Source organism: Arachis ipaensis, chromosome B5, assembly GCF_059453495.1.
Source record: "Arachis ipaensis isolate K30076 ecotype BB chromosome B5, ASM5945349v1, whole genome shotgun sequence".
NCBI classification, from domain to species: Eukaryota; Viridiplantae; Streptophyta; class Magnoliopsida; order Fabales; family Fabaceae; genus Arachis; species Arachis ipaensis.
This window is the reverse complement of record NC_142440.1, coordinates 106794618-106802429: the sequence shown is the minus strand read 5'-3', so window position 1 is coordinate 106802429 and position 7812 is coordinate 106794618. Positions and strand designations below refer to the sequence as shown.

The following is a 7812-nucleotide window of genomic DNA, read 5'->3' as shown; positions in this document are numbered from 1 at the left end:
TTGTCCCAAATTCAATAAATCACAACTTGCCTTAATTATCCTTAATAAAATAATCTCTGAAATTAAGGCTATAAATAACTATATGATTTGAGACTTGATCATAATAAGACTTTTCAAAAGTTCTGGGTCTTACAGTCACCTTGTAAATCTCAGTCAGGCGGATTCAACTGATTTTATGAATTGATAAGTAAAAGATAAATAAAATATAAAATAGGATAGTGGTACTTATGTAATTCATTGGTGAGAATTTCAGATAAGCGTATAGAGATGCTTTCGTCCCTCTGAACATCTGCTTTCCTACTGTCTTCTTCCAATCCTTCCTACTCCTTTCCATGGTAAGCTGTATGTTAGGCATCACCGTTGTCAATGGCCACCTGTCCTCTAAGTGAAAATGGTCCAATGCGCTGTCACTGCATGGCTAATCATCTGTCGGTTCTCGATCATACTGGAATAGGATCCTTGATCCTTTTGCGTCTGTTACTACGCCCAGCACTCGCGAGTTTGAAGCTCGTCACAGTCATTCAATCCCTGAATCCTACTCGGAATACCACAGACAAGGTTTAGAATTTCCGGATTCTCAAGAATGGCTGTCCATGGGTTCTAACTTATACCACGAAGACACTAACAACTCGGACTCAGTCCCCTGTATTAGATATCCAAGAGATATCCATTCAATCTAAGGTAGAACGGAAGTGGTTGTCAGACACGCGTTCATAAGTTGAGAATGATGATGACTGTCACAATCATCACATCCATCATATTGAAGTGCGAATGAATATCTTAGAAGCGGAATAAGTTGAATTGAATAGAAAAATAGTAGTACTTTGCATTGATCTTTGAGGAACAGCAGAGCTCCACACCTTAATCTATGGTGTGTAGAAACTTTACCGTTGAAAATACACAAGTGATAAATTTTAAGGCATGGCCGAATGGCCAGCCCTCACAAAAGTCTAAGATAGCATAAAAATGATCAAAGATGATCCAAAGATATAAATACAATAGTAAAAAGTCCTATTTATACTAAACTAGTTACTAGGGTTTACAGAGATAAGTAAATGATGCAGAAATCCACTTCTGGGGCCCACTTGGTGTGTGCTTGGGCTGAGCATTGAGCTTTACACGTGTAGAGGCTTCTCTTGGAGTTGAACGCCAGTTTGTAACCTGTTTCTGGCGTTTAACTCCACTTTGCAACCTGTTTCTGGCGTTTGACTCCAGAATGCAGCATGGAACTGGCGTTCAACGCCGGTTTACGTCATCTATTCTTAATCAAAGTATGAACTATTATATATTTCTGGAAAGCCCTGGATGTCTAATTTCCAACGCAATTGAGAGCGCGCCATTTGGAGTTCTGTAGCTCCAGAAAATCCACTTTGAGTGCAGGGAGGTCAGAATCTAACAGCATCTGCAGTCCTTCTTCAACCTCTGAATCTGATTTTTGCTTAAGTCCCTCAATTTCAGCCAGAAAATACCTGAAATCACAGAAAAACACACAAACTCATAGTAAAGTCCAGAAATGTGAATTTTAATTAAAAACTAATAAAAATATACTAAAAACTAACTAAATCATACTAAAAACTATGTAAAAATAATGCCAAAAAGCGTATAAATTATCCGCTCATCACAACACCAAACTTAAATTGTTGCTTGTCCCCAAGCAACTGAAAATCAAATAGGATAAAAAGAAGAGAATATACTATAAATTCAAAAATATCAATAAAACTTAGCTTCAATCAGATGAGCGGGACTTGTAGATTTTTGCTTCTTGAATAATTTTGGCATCTCACTTTATCCATTGAGGTTCAGAATGATTGGCTTCTATAGGAACTTAGAATTCAGATAGTGTTATTAATTCTCCTAGTTCAGTATGTTGATTCTTGAACATAGCTACTTTATGAGTCTTGGTCGTGGCCCAAAGCACTTTGTTTTCCAATATTACCACCGGATACATAAATGCCACAGACACAAAACTGGGTGAACCTTTTCAGATTGTGACTCAGCTTTACTAAAGTCCCCAATTAGAGGTGTCCAGGGTTCTTAAGCACACTCTTCTTTTTTTTGCTTTGGACCTTGACTTTAACCGCTCAGTCTCAAGTTTTCACTTGACACCTTCAAGCCACAAGCACATGGTTAGGAACAACTTGGTTTAGCCGCTTAGGCCAGGATTTTATTCCTTTAGGCCCTCCTATCCACTGATGCTCAAAGCCTTGGATCTTTTTTATTACCCTTGCCTTTTGGTTTTAAGGGCTATTGGCTTTTTGCTCTTTTCTTTTGGTTTTAAGAGCTTTTGGCTTTTTCTATTTACTTTTTCTTTTTCTATTTTTGTTTTTTTTTTCGCCAATTTTTTTTCTGCAAGCTTTTGTATTCACTGCTTTTTCTTGCTTCAAGAATCATTTTTATGATTTTTCATATTATCAAATAACATTTCTCCTTTTTCATCATTCTTTCAAGAGCCAACATATTTAACATTCATAAACATCAACTTCAAAAGACATATGCACTGTTCAAGCATACATTCAGAAAACAAAAAGTATTGCCACCACATCAAAATAATTAAACTAGTACTTCTTGTTCTTTTGTTTTTAGAATAGTTTTTATTTAAGAGAGGTGATGGATTCATATTCATAACTTTAAGACATAGACACTTAGACACTTAATGATCATATAGGAGAGACACAAACATAATTAAAAATGAAGCATGGAAACCAAAAATAGAAAAATAAATAAACAAGGAGATTAAGGAATGAGTCCACCTTAGTGAGGGTGGCGTCTTCCTCTTCCTGAAGAACCAATGGTGCTTTTGAGCTCCTTTATGTCTCTTCCTTGTCTTTGTTGCTCTTCCCTCATAGCTCTTTGATCTTCTCTAATTTCATGGAGGATGATGGAGTGCTCTTGGTGCTCCACCCTTAGTTGTCCCATGTTAGAACTTAGTTCTCCTAGGGAAGTGTTGATTTCTTCCTAATAATTTTGTGGAGAAAAGTGCATCCCCTGAGGCATTAGTGGTTATGGGAAAAAAAGCAATGCTTTGTCCATACCAAACTTAAAATATTTGCTCGTCCTCGAGCAAAAAAAGGAAGAAAGTGGTAGAGGAAGAAGAAGAATGGAGGTGATGGGGAAAAGAGAGTGAGGTGATTGGTGAAGGATATTTGGGGAAGAGAGTTATAAAAAGGTGTGAAGAAGAGAGAAAAAGTGGTGGAGATCCTGTGGGGTCCACAGATCCTGAGGGGATCCTGTGGGGTCCACAGATCAAGTGGGGTCAAGGACTTAACATCCCTGCTCCAATTAGGCGTGTAAAACGCCCTTGCTGTGCAATCCTGGCGTTTAACGCCAGACTGTTGCTTGTTTCTGGCGTTAAACGCCCAAATATAGCCTGTTTCTGGCATTTAACGCCAGGCAGATGCTTGTTTCTGGCGTTAAATGCCAGCTTGGTGCCTGTTTCTGGCGTTAAACGCCAGACAGATGCTTGTTTCTGGCGTTTAAACGCCAGACTGCTCTCTTCCAGGGTGTGCTATTTTCAATGCTATTTTTCATTCTGTTTTTGATTTTTCAGTAGTTTTTGTGACTCCACATGATCATCAACCTAATAAAATACGAAATAACAAAGAGAAAATAAAATATATATGATTAAATAACATTGGGTTGCCTCCCAACAAGCGCTTCTTTAATATCAGTAGCTTGACGGTGAGCTCTCATGGAGCCTTACTGATAATCAGAGCATTGTTGGAACCTCCCAACACCAAACTTAGAGTTTGGTTGTGGGGGTTCAACACCAAATTTAGAGTTTGGTTGTGGCCTCCCAACACCAAACTTAGAGTTTGACTGTGGGGGCTTTAGTTGACTCTGCAGTGAGAGAAGCTTTTCATGCTTCCTCTCCATGGTTACAGAAGGAGATCCTTGAGTTTTAAACACAAGGTAGTCCTCATTCAGTTGAAGGACAAACTCTCCTGTGTCCACATCAATCACAGCTCTTGCTGTGGCTAGGAAGGGTCTTCCAAGGATGATGGATTCATCCTCATCCTTCCCAGTGTCTAGGATTATAAAATCAGCAGGGATGTAAAGGCCTTCAACCTTTACTAACACGTCCTCTACTAGTCCATAAGCCTGTTTTCTTGAGTTGTCTGCCATCTCTAATGAGATTCTGGCAGCTTGCACCTCAAAGATCCCAAGTTTCTCCATTACAAAGAGTGGCATTAAGTTTATTCCTGATCCCAGGTCACACAGAGCTTTCTCAAAGGTCATGGTGCCTATGTTACAAGGAATTAGGAATTTACCAGGATCCTATTTCTTTTGAGGTAATTTCTGCCTATCCAATGCATTCAGTTCATTGGTGAGCAAGGGAGGTTCATCTTCCCAAGTCTCATTACCAAATAATTTGGCATTCAACTTCATGATTGCACCAAGGTACTTAGCAACTTGCTCTTCAGTAACATATTAATTCTCTTCAGAAGAAGAATACTCATCAGAGCTCATGAAGGGCAGAAGGAGGTTCAATGAAATCTCTATGGTCTCTAGATGAGCCTCAGAATCCTTTGGTTCCTCAAAGGGAAACTCCTTATTGGTCACTGGACGTCCCAGGAGGTCTTCCTCATGGGGATTCATGTCCTCCTCCTCTTCTTTGGGTTCGGCCACACCAAGCAAGGTAATGGCCTTGCACTCTCTTTTTGGATTCTCTTCTGTATTGCTTGGGAGAGTACTAGGAGGAGTTGCAGTGACCCTTTTACTCATCTGGCCTATTTGTGCCTCCAAATTTCTAATGGAGGACCTTGTTTCATTCATGAAACTCACAGTGGCCTTAGATAGATCAGAGACTATATTTGCTAAGCTAGATGGGTTCTACTCAGAATTCTCTGTCTGTTGCTGAGTGGATGATGGAAAAGGTTTGCTATTGCTAAACCTGTTTCTTCCACCATTATTAAAGCCTTGTTGAGGCTTTTGTTGATCCTTCCATGAGATATTTGGGTGATTTCTCCATGAGGGATTATAGGTGTTTCCATAGGGTTCACCCATGTAATTCACCTCTGCTATTGCAGGGTTCTCAGGATCATAAGCTTCTTCTTCAGAAGATGCCTCTTTAGTACTGTTGGATAATTCCTTTAATCCATTCAGACTCTGAGAAATCATATTGACTTGTTAAGTCAATATTTTGTTCTGAGCCAATATGGCATTCAGAGTATTAATTTCAAGAACTCCCTTATTCTGAGGCGTCCCATTACTTATAGGATTCCTCTCAGAAGTGTACATGAACTGGTTATTAGCAACCATGTCAATGAGTTCTTGAGCTTCTGCAGGCATTTTCTTTAGGTGAATGGATCCACCTGCAGAATGGTCCAATGACATCTTTGATAGTTCAGATAGACCATCATAGAATATATCTAGAATGGTCCATTCTGAAAGCATGTCAGAAGGACACTTTTTGGTCAGTTGCTTATATCTCTCCCAAGCTTCATAGAGGGATTCACCTTCTTTCTGTCTGAAGGTTTGAACATCCACTCTAAGCTTACTAAGCTTTTGAGGAGGAAAGAACTTGGCTAAGAAAGCCGTGACCAGCTTATCCCAAGAGTTCAGGCTATCTTTAGGTTGAGAGTCCAACCATACTCTAGCTTTTCCTCTTACAGCAAACGGGAAAAGCATAAGCCTGTAGACTCGGGGTCAACCCCATTGGTCTTAACAGTATCACAGATCTGCAAGAATTCAATTAAGAACTGAAAAGGATCTTCGGATGGAAGTCCATGAAACTTGCAGTTCTGTTGCATCAGAGAGAACTAATTGAGGTTTAAGCTCAAAGTTGTTTGCTCCAATGGCAAGGATTGAGATGCTTCTTCCATGTAAATTGGAATTTGGTGCAGTAAAGTCACCAAGCATCTTCCTTGCATTGTTATTATTTTCGGCCATGTCTCCTTCCTTTTCGAAAATTTCTGTCAGATTTTCTCCAGAGAGTTGAGCTTTAGCTTCCCTTAGCTTCCTCTTTAGAGTCCTTTCAGGTTCTGGATCGGCTTCAACAAGAATGTTCTTATCCTTGTTCCTGCTCATATGAAAAAGAAGAGAACACAAAAGAAAATATGGAATCCTCTATGTCACAGTATAGAGATTTCTTATGCAAGTATAAGAAGAGAAGAATATAAGAAGGGGAAGAGGAAAAATTCGAACACAGAGAGGGGGATGGGGTTCAAATTTTTGGGTGGAGGAGAAGTGTTAGTAGATAAATAAATAAATAGAAGGAGGTGAGGAAGAGAAGAATTCGAAAATTTAAATAAATAAAATAAAAATATTTTAAAATTAAAGTTAAAATTTGAAAATTAAAATTGAAATCAAATTAAATTAAAAATTAAAATAATTAGTTAAAAAAAAGGGAATTTTGAAAAAGAGGGAAGGGATTTTCGAAAATTAAAACTAGAGAGTTAGTTGGGCAGTTTTGAAAAAGATATGATAAAAAAAAGATATGATTGATTAAAAGAGATTTGAAATTTGTTTTTGAAAGAGATATGATTGAAATTGAAAAAGATATGATTGAAACAAAAAGATAAGATTGATTGAAAAAGATTTAAAAATCAATTTTAAAAAGATAAGAGGTTAGGGGAGAAGTTAGAAAAAATTTTGAAATTGATTTTGAAAAAGATATGATTGAAACTTAATTTGAAAAAGATTTGAAAAAGAAATTTAAAAAGATTTGATTTTGAAAATTAAAGTTGATTACTTGACTAACAAGAAACAAAAAAGATATGATTCTAGAGTTTAAAGATTGAACCTTTCTTACTAGGCAAGTAACAAACTTAATATATTTTTTTTGAATCAATCACATTAATTGTTAGTAAAGATTTGAAATTATGAAACAAAATAAGAAAAAGATTTTTGAAAATCATTTTGGAATTTTCGAAAATTATGAAAGAAAAATGAAAAAGATTTGATTTTTGAAAAAGATTTGAAAAAGATAAGATTTTTAAATTGAAAATTTGATTTGACTAATAAGAAATAACTAAATTTTAAAAATTTTTGACTAAATCAAATCAAATTTTCAAAAATTATGAGTGAAATAAGAGAAAGATATTTTTTTATTTTTAAATTTTCAATGAAGAAAGAGAAAAACAACCCAAAGACTCAATGCATGAAAATTTTGGATCAAAACATGTGATGCATGCAAGAACACTATGAATGTCAAGATGAACACCAAGAACACTTTCAGTGTCAAGATGAACACCAAGAACTTATTTTTGAAAAATTTTCAAGAAAAGAAAACATGCAAGACACCAAACTTAAAAATTTTTATTCTTTAGACATTGATGTTTCAAGAATGCATATGAAAAACAAGAAAAGACACAAAACAAGAAAATATGAAGATCAAACAAGAAGACTGGCCAAGAACAACTTGAAGATCATGAAGGATGCAATGCATGAAATTTTCGAAAATAATTTTTAGGAAATTAAAAAGATGCAATTGACACCAAACTTAAAACTTGACTCTAGACTCAAACAAGAAACACAAAAAATATTTTTGATTTTATGAATTTATAAATTTTTTTTTGTTTTTTCGAAAATTATTTTGGGAAAAACGAAAAAGAAAAAATATATTTTTTTTCGAAAATAAGAAATAAAAGAGCTTAAACATAAAATAAAATTACCTAATCTGAGCAACAAGATGAACTGTCAGTTGTCCAAACTCGAACAATCCCCGACAACGGCGCCAAAAACTTGGTGTGCGAAATCGTGATCATTCCTTCCTTGTTAACGGCGCTAAAAACTCAATACACACGTTCATGTTCTTAATTCTGTTTCACAATTTCGTACAACTAACCAGCAAGTGCATTGGGTCGTCCAAGT

At 36.3% G+C, this 7812-nt stretch overlaps 1 non-coding gene across 1 annotated transcript; it reads left to right on the top strand.

Moving 5' to 3' along the window:
- Positions 1-5388: 5388 nt before the first annotated feature.
- LOC148565280 (small nucleolar RNA R71) lies at positions 5389-5496 on the top strand. Its single transcript, XR_015884454.1, has one exon. It is a non-coding gene; the product is annotated as a small nucleolar RNA R71 (small nucleolar RNA).
- Positions 5497-7812: the final 2316 nt, after the last annotated feature.